The following is a 14,331-nucleotide window of genomic DNA, read 5'->3' on the forward strand; positions in this document are numbered from 1 at the left end:
AAAGAGGGGCTTGCGCGAAAGGCTGACAACCTCACCGCCATCTGTGAGCCGACTGTATAGAAAATGTGCGAGTCTCGATGTTTCACAACCCTACGGGCCTCCACGGACTACAGGGATATCTTCACCTATCACATAAAACTTAAAGAACCTACATTTTTGTGGCTATAAAAGTACTATGGCAGCCATGTTGCTAACTTTATGACAAGGGATTAAAAATTACATTTTTATGGTTAATTAGGAAACTCCTTGCCAATAAAATGGAAGCATGAACATAGGAAATTAAGATCACCGTTACAGAAACCTCCGATCTTAATTCGCGTTTCTAAATTCCTCAACTCCTGAACTTAGTACTGGATAACTTCACCAGAATTCAGTAACAATCCGAACACGTTAACCTTGACAGCCAAGTGTTATTGAAACTTTAATAAATGAAGTAACTAACAATGTAGGCCGCGATATAGCTCAAGAGGTTAGTCGCTGGCTTCCCACCGCAGCGGCCCGGGTTCGATCCCGGCTCTGGTCAAGTTGGTTATGTGGTGGACAAAGTTGCGCTGGGGCGGGTTTTTTCCGAGTACTTCGGTTGCCAATCTTCATTCCACCAAATTCTCCATCGTCAAAATCACCCGGGGCAGGTACAATACGCCAATCAGTGGCCGCCGTGCCGAATGGACCCAGTTTTATTCCACCCCCCACTAAGCGAATTTAAAAAAAAGAAACTAACAATATGGTTAACAATTCTGAAATTCTATTAATGCTTAATATCAAAGACCTCACCAAGGTTTTTAATCAATGTATCACTATCCGCATCCATCCAAACCTTCAATTTGACTCTGTACGTATTTCCATTTTATTCGGCTTCAGGTGATGACGTCTGGCCGCAGGCAGCATATCTTGTGGAGCAGAGGTGGAGAGTTTTGGGAACGACTGTAGGGGCAGCACTGCGGCAGTCTAGACCGCGTATTGATCGGTCCGAACAACGAGAAGAGTCTTAAACCTGAGAGGACGTTAAAGCATTATGAGCGATGTCTAACAACCAAAACGAAAAATGGCTTCGGAGATAAAATAATTCAAATAAATACTTAACCATCTGCGAAAATACCATTAGGCATCTTACTGACTTAACAACGAACTGACAGAAGATGTGATATTAGCAGTTAGTTAGTTAGTTAGTTATTGGAGAGGGTGGGTTTCCCCATGCACTTAGACTAGTATTGGTCCATTGTGCTTCCCTCTGTGATATTCTACCAGTCTCTATACCCTACCGATATTTGAGCGTACCATCAGTCCCGACCGAGCAAGCGAGTTCGGCCTCTACTGGCTTGGCGGTATCTATAATGCTTCCCCCATCTATCAGAGGCGTTAGAGACTACTGTTGGGCGGGAAATGTCCTGAATTTGGCTCAGTGACCTCCTTTGGAGATATGAGGTTCTTTTACGTGCCGTAAAGCTGCTACACGGGACCCACGGCTTAAAGTCCCTCCCGCAGGACTTGTTACCTGAATTTTTTCCGCCCTTAAAAATTCCACGACCTCCGCCGGGTTTGAACCTGCGTACCACGAGTCATGAGGTGGGAACGTTACCTCTAGACTACGGAGGCCGCTTAGCAGTTACTTAACAAAACCTGTATTAAAATGTGACATTGTTATTGGAGGAATAAGTAATTAAGTCAATGGAGAAGAGCCCTTGAGAAACAAATAGTTGTTCAGGTAGCCATGAAATTCTCCGCCCTTTAAGACATTGAAAATTGCTCATAAGAGCCCGCCACCGGTTTCTATCTTAAGTCAGATAAATCCAGCCTACAACCCTTTAAGATCTTCAGTGTTAATCCACCAACTACGTCCAGGTCTCCCAAGCTGTCTCCAGAAAAAACGTTCTACGCCTTTCTCATCTCTCCCAAATGTGCTATATTCCCTGTCTATCTCAAAACAAAAAACAAACTCCGTGGCCTGTTGTCCGCAAGCGAACTACACCGACCGAGCTGCCGCCACTCGTCGTCGAAGTTAGTGCCAACTTTAGCGGATAGAGAGTGTCGCGAGGTCAGCGCAACGAAGTGAAGAGAACAAATTATTAATCTTCTCATTATGCTATATTCAGAAACGTCAAGTTGCCTGTGCTTCTTTTCTCTTGCATCTAGTCTCCTAGGCACAGCGTTCTCAGACACTCTTAGTCCAGGTTCTGCAGTTAGGATGAGACCCTAACTTTCGCACTCATACACGACAAACTGGTGAAATTACAGGGTGACAACAAATATTAAGTACAGGCCTATTAGACTGAGTTAACTCTGTGCAGCAAACCTCTTCATCAGAAATTCCACGCTTACAGGGAGCCCGGTGGTCCATCACTGTGTTCGGTACAGCCACCAACAGGTCTCCAGTCCGAATCAGTTAAGTTCCAGCCCACATATCTCATTGTATTTCCTTAAGATCTATTTTAATATCAACTTCCCATCTACAGGTCACCGAAGAGTCAAACTTGAACTACATGGAACGCCATTTATCAAGAGATTCTAACTTCATGGAATAATAATTTGCACTAAGCGGTGCTGCAAGCTGTCTATAAGAACAGACCCCGTGAAAACCTTCCGTATTCTTCAACTGACACTATCATATCAAAATGACCATTATTTAATTCAACATTGAAAACAGAGAAGCATTTCTTTGTGACATCGTAACAGTCGGTGGTAGTATAATCTGTCTTTCAGATGAATATAACACGGACAGACATTTTATAAATGATTAATGGCTATTATTTCTCAATTACCTCGATTACTATCATACAATACCCCTTCTTCTCGCATATATTTTCAGGTTCCCTTGTATCAATACGCAGTTGAACTGTGTTTCAGTACCTCAAATTCCCCCATACATCTTCGCAGTTCGATGCTTAAGGTATAAGATCAATTTTACCTCTAGCTGGGATAGCGTTGTAAGTATAGCGACTGGCTACGGGGTGGACGACCGAGAGGTCGGAGTTCGAGTCATAGTGGGGCAAGAATTTTCTCTTCTCCACGTCGTCCAGACCGTCTCTGGGGTCCACTCAACCTCCTATCCAATGGGTACCGGGGGTTTTTTTCTGGGGGTAAAGCGGCCGGGGCGTGAAGCTGTCCACTCACCTCCAGCTAGTGCCGAGGCCAAGAAAATGTGGACCTGTACATCTACTTCCCCATACGGCTTCATGGCGTAGTGCTTAGTTAAGTTAAACTTTCGCTTCAAGGTCAAGCAGTGTAACGCCTGTTATGTTCATTGTTTTTTTCAACACCAGCTTTGTTTGTGAATGTTGCAGTATGTGAAGAGCAATGGGCTATTCGAAACAAGGAGTTTGGAAACTACTCTATGTCTATTTTGGCAGTAGCGCATCTTCCCACTCTTGGTTATTCCTGTTTGGTGCCCAAATATTAGTTCATCAGTAGGTTCACATGGCCGCGCGGTCTAAGGCATGAAATGTCTTCATTCAAAACACTGGGATCGTGGATTCGAATCCCACTGAAGGCATGGATATCTGTGTTTATTCTGTGTTCGTGTTAAGCCGGGTCCAGACTTGTTGCGTATCCCCGTATTGTATCTCCGTACCGTATCAGTGTGGACGGTACCCCGTATCATCCTTCCGTTGGAAAATGATACGCAACGGGCTGTTCGCTCGCTTGGCGGTCTTTTCCCGTCGCATCAAAGGGACGACTCGGGTTGCAGTGGTGCCAGTCTGGACGTATAGGCGGCTGCATCGCGCTTCGCTTATCAGCTCCAGACAGTTGGAGTGAAGTCATCACCAGTGTACGTTCTTCTGTTTGTGATTCTCTGTTTATATACTCTGAATGGAGTGGAGTAAGGAGAGCATTATATATTTAATTGATGAATATAAAAAGAGGGATGTTATTTGGAATCCCCGAAACACAGAACATTACAATCTGACGGATGCATCCTTGTGAAATTTTTGTACATCCCACTGACTGACTGAAAATTTAAGTCCGCCAAAAGATTGGACCCATTGTATACTTTCCTACTGGCATAGATCGGTGATATCCACAAACGTCGTGATTTTGTTCTTCTTCCCTTATAGCGAAGATAGATGTACGCGGCCGCTGCTACCGTCAGGTTGGGTGTAGTCATCCCTGACTGAAATCTGGCTCGAGACTGAGATTCATTTCTTCGTTGCCAAGGAGAAATTTTAGCGCGTTGCATCGGTTGATACACAACGGAGATACGCAATAAGTCTGGACGCAAAATTTTGTCGCGTTGCATCGGACAATACGCAACGGAGATACGATACAGGGATACGCAACAAGTCTGGACCCGGCTTTAGGTTGTGGCCTTGCAACGGGCAGATCACCCGTCCCAGGAGTCCTACCGACAGACATATATTAAGAAACTGAAATGAAATGAAGCTTTTAATGGATGCCCTATGCTCCAAGTGGGAGCAACACGAATAGGAGGTGGTGGAGGAGAAGGAGGAGGAAGAAGAAGAAGGTTCATAATGGAATGACTACAATGATTTGGAAATACAAAGAAAATTGATACAACAAAAGTATCGGGAAGAGTACCAGAGTTACAATTTAAAGAAAACAGACCTTTCGAATGACGCAGAAGAACATGGTTCAGCTAGGCAAGCACAGTATAAGACACCAACAACAAGAAGGAAAGGAGTTGAGAGATGGGAGGGTTCTTCAATCGAAGTGTAGGCCTATAAGAAGGAAATGTTGTTAGACGAAGACCTATTACAATTACAGCTAACGTCATTATCGTCATTGCCGTAGTCGTTTATCTGGCAAAGGGAAACAATAATATAAGTTCGTGCAGTCTAAGTTTCGAAATGGCTAAAGGACGAACGTTTGTAAATTCCATAAAACTCTTGCGCATGAGTTACTTTCACTGACTCGTTTACGTCCAATGACTATAGAGGTTTGACAAATGACACTGTATTCATAGTATTCATGGACCGTACATCGCCCAGTCTTTACAATGTCTCAGTCACTTCGTTTAATTTATCGACTACCTTATTTTAGCACGGTGCAGTATTATTGAAATGTCGAAATGGATTTTCGCTTCTCTGTGAAATTCCTGCTAATCAATGGGCATACGCACCGCAGCAGAAAAACTGAATGTGCTTTCACAGATATGAGTCATGTTGCGCTACTTCCCATGTTTATTTAACCATTACATGTATAGTTGTTTTTTTTTCTTCATTTACTCTTCCAGCCCATTCAAGGCTCTGGCCTCTTATTCAGCTCCGTAATCATTTTTCACACACGGTGGGACTCCTCGGACGAGTGATCAGCCCGTCGCAAGGCCGCTACCTATACACACGACAACACAAACAGAATAAACGCATACACACACCAAATATCCATGCCCTCATTGGGATTCGAACTCACGATCCTAGCATCTGAGCGAGCGAAGACAGCTCATGCCTTAGAATGCAGGGCTATTGTGACCGGCTGTTTCATGCATAGTGACAATTATAAACACCACTTGTTCAACAATCACAATTCTTCATTTAGCTAAAAGAGATTATATATAGTTCGTATGATTCTTAGGATAAACATAATTTATTTTCCTAAACAGCATTAATACGTTTATTTAAGTAATGGAGGTTCAGTGTGTTGTGACGTACGAACTACATTTCACGTATTATTTAGAATAACTTCATGTTTCAAAGGATTAAAAAATACATTGTATACGTTGCAACTACGTCTTGGGTAATGCCCATTTTTCGAGAGATCTAAGATCCATTTCAGATAGTACAAAGCTTCAAGAATAATCCTCTCACCTCACGAACATAAATCTGGAATTATGATCCTCAGACCATAACAAGGTTCTATTTTAAAACGTTTAAGATACAAACAATTAAATGTTTGTAATATACTAAATTGGTTACTGATTTCAGTAACAATTTATCGCGCTGTAATTTCTTGAGTCATTAACTGCGCCAAGTCTTCGTTGAACGTGCCTCAGTTTGGACGCAGAATGTTGCTAGAATCACGAGCCTAAAAATTACGCAGAAAGTAGACATTTCAATTTACCAACATAATCTAAAACACGATGGAAATTTTCATGATCATACTTTGTAACACACATCCTTGCTCCTGTATCATTTCAGAATTACAGTTCACATTCATATAAACATATAGCATATTATATTTCAAGTGACACGGCCCATTTGCTACAGTAAAGCAATCCAAATGTGAACCTCTATTGCCTGCGGTCACTGGGATTCTCAGTGTTGTGAGTTTATAACAGAGAATCTGACCCACTCGAACTGCTAGCCAGTAATCTAGGTGCCGAATTAATATCTTCATTGCTTGAGGATTTGATGGATTTTATTCTAAGTGTTTTCGAGCCACAAATGGACAAATGTAAGAATGTCGCCCGAGCGTACAGTCAAAACTTAAGGCAGAGCTTATGAAACTGCCGAAAAAACTAAAAAGATATAAAAGTTTGTGACAATGGTACATTAGTACAAATTGTGTTTTTGGACATTATTAATCGTCTTGTCTCTATCTAAAAGCGCCGTTTACTTTTCATAACATAACGTTTTGAAGACTGGATTCTGTCTCCGTCTTCAGCTAAAACCTTTTTTTTTAATTCGCTTAGTGGGGGGGTGGGGAGTCCAACTGGGTTCACTAGGCACGGCGGCCACTAATTGGCCTATTGTAGCCTGCCCCAGGTGATTATGATGATGGTGGAACGAAGATTGGGAGTGGAAACCGAAGTACTCGGAGAAAACCCGCCCCAGCGCCACTTTGTTCACCACAAAACCCCCTTGACCAGACCCAGGATCGAACCAGATAAAACCTTACTCAATTAAGCCCAATTGATAGAGCTAGGGATAGGGACTAGCTCTATCGATTGGGCCCAACTGTGTAGGTTTTTACCTGAAGATGGATACAGAATCCAGTCTCGGAAACATTGTGTTATAAAAATAAACAGGACCTTTCTAGATAAGGACAATGCGATGGATAATGTCCAAAACATAGTATTTGTGCCGAAAATACTGTTTCATCGCTATTATACGAACAATTTTATAATGGGAGATGAGATCATTTTGAGGGCTTTGAAAAGGTCTCCTAAACCTAATTGAGTCCTCTGAGCTGAGTGCAGCTTGCGAAAATTAAAGTCGTAGTTTATGGATTTGATGGTAACCGAAGTTTCAACATCGCGCTCAAAAGAATCAGACTCTGGACAATACCATAAGTCAGTTCAATCTAGTTCACACTTTCACATTTTAGTTTCTGAATCTATTTTCATATTCTTCTGTTATATGCATATACTCGTATGTCTACCAAACACTTTCTTCCCTTTAGGTTTTCCGAATGAAATTTTATACGTACCGCTCATTTTTGTCATGCCTGATATATGCACAGTCTAACTGAATGATTGCCTTATTAAATATTAACTTGACCCCCATTATATATGAAACACCCAGTCCCCAAGTGATGGTTATCGTTAGCTTTTCACATAAACTAATAACTCTCTCCAGGTTTACTATCACCCCGGCCAATCTAACCCATTAAATTTAAATTAAACTCTGCTAATCCTCTTGCCACTGACTTTAATTAAGATACCCTACAGCAACTTCTGTCGATCAGAGTAGCCGCGCGGTTTAAGGCATGAAATGTCTTCGCTCGCTCGAACACTGGGATCGTGCGTTTGAATACAACTCAAGGCATGGAAGTCTCTCTGTGTTTATTCTGTTTGTGTCAGGTAGCGACCTTATGACGGGATGACGACGCGTCCAAGGAGTCCTACCGAGTGTCTTTGATTAAGAAACTGGATTGAAACAAAGCGTTTCACGGACGCCTTATGCTTCAAGTGGGAGCAACGTGAGGTAAAAGCACAATAGACCACTGTAGGTCGCGGTGCAAGGGCCGAGGAGGCCTACCCCTCATACATTCATTCATTCAACATACGGAGAAGAAAAAGAAGAAGGAAGTAACTTTTGACGTTTGAGGTTATAAATCATACATCCGTTTTCTTTTGCTTGCGTCCTTCTAAAGAATATGTCCACATCGATGTCCCTGTCGGATTTCACAAGAAAAATTTAATAAATTATTACTACTAACACTCGTCAACGTATTTATTTTAGTTTCTTAGCGTTTCTTGTGTTGTCCTATGTAGTAGCGGCCTTGCGACGGGCTGATCCCCTTCCAAAGGAGTATTACCAACTGTGTATAGGCTCAAGTTAAAGGTAAACGTAAAGGTATCCCTGTAACAGGTCGTGAAGGCCCACAGTTTTGTGAGACGTCGAGGCTTCCACATTTTGTCTACAAATCGGCTCACAGATAGCGGCAAGGCTGTCAGCCTTACGCGCCGGCCACCCTTAACACCCCACCGAAGATTCCTGGTACTCATTTGTTAGAGGGTGAGTTGCCCCCAGGGCCATAGTGCGGCTGGAAGGATTAGGTAAATTGAAAAAATACACCTCAGCGGGGCTCGAACCAGCTTGTAGCAGAGTACCTCAACCAAATACGCCACCGCGTTCCGCCGTATGGGGGGGGGGGACGGCCAAGGCCAGCAAAGGGCTGTAGAGCCATAATAGCAATTACAGGACAACTAAGAACAAAGACATACTTGCCTTCTCCTTGTGTCCGATTGTTCGACATAATATTGAAAACTGAGAGAGGATAACGTGGCCAACCCGAATAAAAAACTGTGGGCTAGTTTCGTAGTAACTGATCTTTTGGATATTTAACAAAGCTTATCTAGCTACATGAGATGTAGCAGGAAGAGATCCTGACCTGTATTGAAATAACATTCGAAAATTTTCACGATGGAATTGAGGAGAACCAAAAACTGTCCTGAGAGCCGGCCTCCATGCTCAGATTGAAATGCTTGACCTCCTGAATATGAAGATAAAGGTAGGCAAGGCAAAATTATGTCAATAAATGATAACATTAATTGAATTCATTCCCTGTTGTTACATATAGACTGTCGAAATAGATTGATTCCATTATAATTTAAATTCATTAGACCCAAAGAACAATCAGTGGCCAAAATATCAGTTACCTTGGTACATTATGATTTCGGAAAAATAGTCCTTAAACATCCTTCAGGTTGTAAAGATCATTTTAACAAACTAAATATTTCCGGAATGCAACTTAATCCGTTGGCGAACATTTTAAAGTAATACTGTTAAGTGATTATTTCAGATTAAGTGACTGTGGCTTGTCATGTTTTCCACATCATGTAGAGATGAAAATTTATGAAAACAAAATAACCTTTCCGCGAATATCATATGGAATTCTGTTTATACAGATATTCACAAAAACACGTGACGTAAGTATGGTATTGAACGGGTTCAGCGCTGTGTCAGTTCCAATCCCCGAGAGCTAAGAACGACTCCCTGCAAACCGGAGATGGAAATCTATTGAAATTTGCATACTTATTTCTTACTTCTATGTGGGAGTCACAAAAACAGCCTCCCTTGTTTTCAGTGAATCTGTCTGTAGGAATAGGGACCTATAAAGGTAACTGATAAATTATATGGGTCTGTCTTCATAAACAATTTGAACTTATAAAGATTAGTATTACAGACAAACATCACACAACCGTCATATACTTTCTTCGTCGTTGTGTATTAAATTTTAAGTATGCACAAATACAAGCAAAGAAACAGAGAACTTCATGAGAGAACTGTTTCAATAAAATCTCTATCAGAGTTCGCAATATTCCATACTAGATGCACATATTTCACCAAGTATCACATCAAACTCGGACACAAATCGAGATTAATGTAGTCGTCAAGTGTTTAAATGTCTGAGTAACAAAACAAACAAACAAGAAACTCCGTGGCATGTAGTCCACAAGCGTACTATACCGGCGGAGCGACCGCGGCTTGTTTGCGAAGTTAGTGCCAACTTTAGCGGATAAAGGGTGTCACGAGGTCAGAGCAAGGAATCCCCAAGGCGGTTAATTTCAGTTTTCTAGACCGAAGAAGCTATTTCCTTGAAATAGCTCCTGAATTATCCTCACGAGTACGGGACCCCGTTCCAGACTCACTACTTCTCGGAAAATCTGGTAGTGCTGGGAATCGAACCCGGACCTCTGGATCTGTGGTCAGGAGCTCTGGCCACTAGACCACTGAGAAACAATCATTCATAATGATTCTACTGTGCAGAAGTCTGTGGAGGTAACACTCCGCATGTTCTTTTTCTCTGGATTCTGTGGCTGTGACTGGACAGTTTCACTCTCGGGCAGCTCCACTCTCGGTATACAGTTTATAGGCCGCTGGACGGGCCACAGTCGATCTGGACACAGTGGTGGCATAAAAACTTCCTTGCCTCTGACTGGTCGTTATTTTATTCACTTCTTTGTTTCAGCTCTAAATGTTTTCCACAGATACAGCTAGATCCCGCAATGTATGAAGCCAGGGTTGCTCCCGTCTTGCAAGCTCGTACGGTGGTCATTTTTGGAACTGTCAATAACGGGCAATTGGGAGGTGATAAATTAAAATGAGCAGAATTACTGGGTTTCTGGACTTTGTCCATCGTCCGGTATTCTAGAAACTAGAAAACACAACGTTCCAGAAATTGGATCTGTTTCCGTCCTCAAGTGAGGGGAGAAGACACCTACTAAGTTGGTTCGCTTAGAAAGAGCTAATCTCAATCACTGGACCCAGTGATTGAGATCAGCTCTTTCTAAGCGAACCAACTTAGTAGGTGTCTTCTCCCCTCACTTGAGGACGGAAACAGATCCAGTAATTCTAAGTGTTATACACCATCGTCAGAACCCTTTAGAATAAATAAAATGATTTTCGTATTGAGTTTTCTGAAAATGAGTTACTAGGTTCAAATTTTAACTATAACGTACTGAAAAAAATAATTATTGCTTCCTTCTTCGGACTTGCGGAAACACATTCATGTATTTTTCGAAAGCGGTTTGACCTAGCAAAGAAGTGCCAGTTCAATAAAGTCAATATCTCTAGCTGTTTTAACAGACTTAATAATAATAATATATTACATTTGGGCCTGTTTATTGATATACAAACTCATTCAGTGGGAACAACTGTGAACAGTCTTTTAACCATGGACACTTTAATTCTTGGAAAGGAAATTTCCGAAGAATTTTAATCATCTTCACAAGGAAATTCTCTGCACAGATTTAGTACCTCCCACAGCCTGACTTCTGACCTCTGGTTCAGAAAACATTCACTCAATACCTTCGACTTCGACGACTTCCTTACAAAAGAATAAAGAAGATAAAGAGAGGGAGAAGGAACGATAATGGAAGTAAGAAAATGAGAGAATGAAAAAAGGGTGCGTCGGGCACAGGGCTTGTCTCGTGATGACGCCTGAATCAATGTTCATGACCTAATTTGTCAGAACAGTTAAGAAACAATTTTCCGTGCGTGACTCCATTCATAACTTGAACTTGAGTTTAGAGGAAATTGCCTGTTGTTGTTGTTGTTCTTGTTGTTCTTGTTCTTGTTGTTGTTGTTGTTGTTGTTGTTGTTGTTGTTGTTGCCATGAACACAACCCCTTTCTCTGATTCACGGTGACACTTCTCTGCGGCTATCGATAAATGTCTTGAAAAAAATCAGTGAATGAAATGTTTCATGTGAAGGATTTAAATATATGGGTTCAACCGTTTTCAATTCAAGAGAACTGTCGTCAAATAAAATTAACATATTTTCGTCGGATACAATTTGTTGCAAACAGAATAATAGAGACGACACACGAAAATTTCACGTCATTACCCCACGAACCTACTGTCTGGGAGTTTGGAAAGTTGGTCCCTATCACCATTACACCCGTCGCCACAGGCATTTGCACGCGTTTCTATCAAAATTTTAAATTTCCACGTTCAGCAACTAAAAACGTAGAGATATAAAACTTATGCGGTTAATCCTCCGGGAGTTGTATTTTTATATGTAATATCTCATCATGTCCAGTTTGTTTTGATTGAATTTAGAAGCTGTCTCGACCAAACTGACGCTGAAATTAAAAGTGGTTGACCATAGGGCGGTCTGAGATCTAGAGACTACCGAAAATAATAAATCGAATAAAGCAGAAGACCTTACTGACTGGCCCTAATTTACAGCCCAAATTTGGGCCTTGACCTACTTCCATGAAACTCTCCGTTTCACTTCGTTTTACTAGATCTTACACATTCCGTAGGGCTCCTTGAGAGGGTGATCAGCTCGTCGCAGGGCCTGTACCTGTACACAAACACAGAAAAACGCGCGCGCACGGACACAATCACTGAACATTCATGTCCTGAGTGGGATTGAAACCTACGATCCCGGCTTCATAGGGAGCGAAGACAGTGCATGCCTTAGACCGCTCGACTACCATGACCGGCGACTGATCTTTATAGCTCGAAGGTTTATGGAATTTAGTGATGTGCACTATGGTGCAGACGATAATGACAAAAAATACTCGTATATATACATTTCGTGAAGCTTTATAATTCGTGGACTCGGATGATTTCAATAAGGATGCTACTATGTAGTGCCATGATACCTGCTGGCAATGTTCAAAAGCAGTCCGAGGTGTCCCCGTTCTGCCATTGCGTTAAATTGAGAACATGCGTTATCAGTTTACGCCAAGGCCCTTAAATCAATTTACGAAATACTGTCTAGGTTCAAGTGTCATCTTCCTTTACCTTCAACGTCCTAAAAGTACTTTCAGGTTATAAATACAAACCACTCCGTCTAATGTGACATATAAGTTTTTACTACATGAAATATATTGTGATGGTAGTTTCCAGTTCGTAAGGAGGTTCCCTCTGAAGATGGTCAATAACGACCGAAACGTGTAAGGGAGATAAGTTTTCATGTAGTAAAAACTTGCATGTCACATTGGACGGAGTGGTTTGTATTTATAATTGTTAGTGTGACGGACCAGAATGAAACAAATCAAATTTACTTTCAGGTTACTTTCAATAAAACTCGAATAAACCAAGTAATCACATTAATCATACAGCAGGAGCATAAATATAATAATCCTCGACATTCTGTCCCTTAAACTCACCAATCGTGCCTTTTAACAAGTTAAAATTGCAAAGGAAACTTATTAAAATAGTCACACATACTCGTATTTCGAGTGAAAACTCTTGCGGCGAATGAACCGGATATTTAGATTATGTGCGTTCAGACCAATATTTTACTTCTTAATATAACACGTTTCTCTGCATTCTGTGAATAAATAGCATATAATTAGTGCACAATGACACGGTGGTGTTTGGACGTCGGTCCGCATCCTTCATTTCAGAAACTGTGGTTGCATGTTAATTAAACTAAGTAGATCCTATTTATTTTGTACACGTTCAGTCTTTCTGATGATTCCGAACAGACTTGATCAGAGGTAACGTGTCCACCATAGGAACGCAAGAGCATCACTACGCACGGGCAAGTCACGTCGCGCTTTGCTATGCTGTGTTGATAAGATTGCCACGATGCGCATTTAAATAGTTCTGAATGTTTTAGCAGAAGTTAATTACTCACTGCTATCGCTGTTCTTGTATAATCGTAAGACATAACAGTTTAAGAAAATTCCTGTTATTATATGTGAATTTTAATCTCCGTCAGCATAAACACCTGTAACAGAACCCTTAAAAACAAAACTGAAACTCCGTGGCAAGCGAACTATACCGACCGAGCGACCGCCGAATTGTCGGCGAATTTTGCGGACAGAGTGTGTCACGTGGTCAGTGCAACGATTCCCCACGGTTGTTAATCTCGGTTTTCTAGACCGGAGCCGCGATTTCCTTGAAATTTCTCCTCAATTATCCTTACGAGGCTGAGTGGACCCCGTTCCAGACCCACTACAGACCGGAGCCGCTATTTCCTTGAAATTTCTCCTCAATTATCCTTACGAGGCTGAGTGGACCCCGTTCCAGACCCACTACTTCTCAGAAAATCTGGTAGCGCCGGAAATTGAACCAAGACCTCTGGATCTGTAGCCAGGAACTTTGACCACTATCCCACCCTAAGTGGAGAAAAGCCAAACCCATTTGGACTCAGAGAACCAGTTTACCTAGGATTCATTACAACAAATGTATCATCTCACTAGGAGTACCTACGTACATGTATGTCATATAAATTCGGCGATATTTTCCATCAAATTACTGTCATCATTTGTTCTGTTATGAATACTACACACACTAACCATTTAAAATTCATGATTTGTAAATCATCTGAACATTAATAATATATAATCTACATACTAACAGCGTCGTTATATAACCAACATAAAAATGAATAAAACAGGGAGTTTAGGGAGGAATCAATGGCCTAATTTCCCTTGATATGATATGGACCGCACAGAAAACCAAAAAATGAAATGATTACACAGATACATTGCAAGGTGATCTCATAAGCCTCCTAAAGAAAAATCGGGGGG

Source organism: Cryptotermes secundus, unplaced genomic scaffold, assembly GCF_002891405.2.
Source record: "Cryptotermes secundus unplaced genomic scaffold, Csec_1.0 scaffold557, whole genome shotgun sequence".
Classification (NCBI taxonomy): Eukaryota; Metazoa; Arthropoda; class Insecta; order Blattodea; family Kalotermitidae; genus Cryptotermes; species Cryptotermes secundus.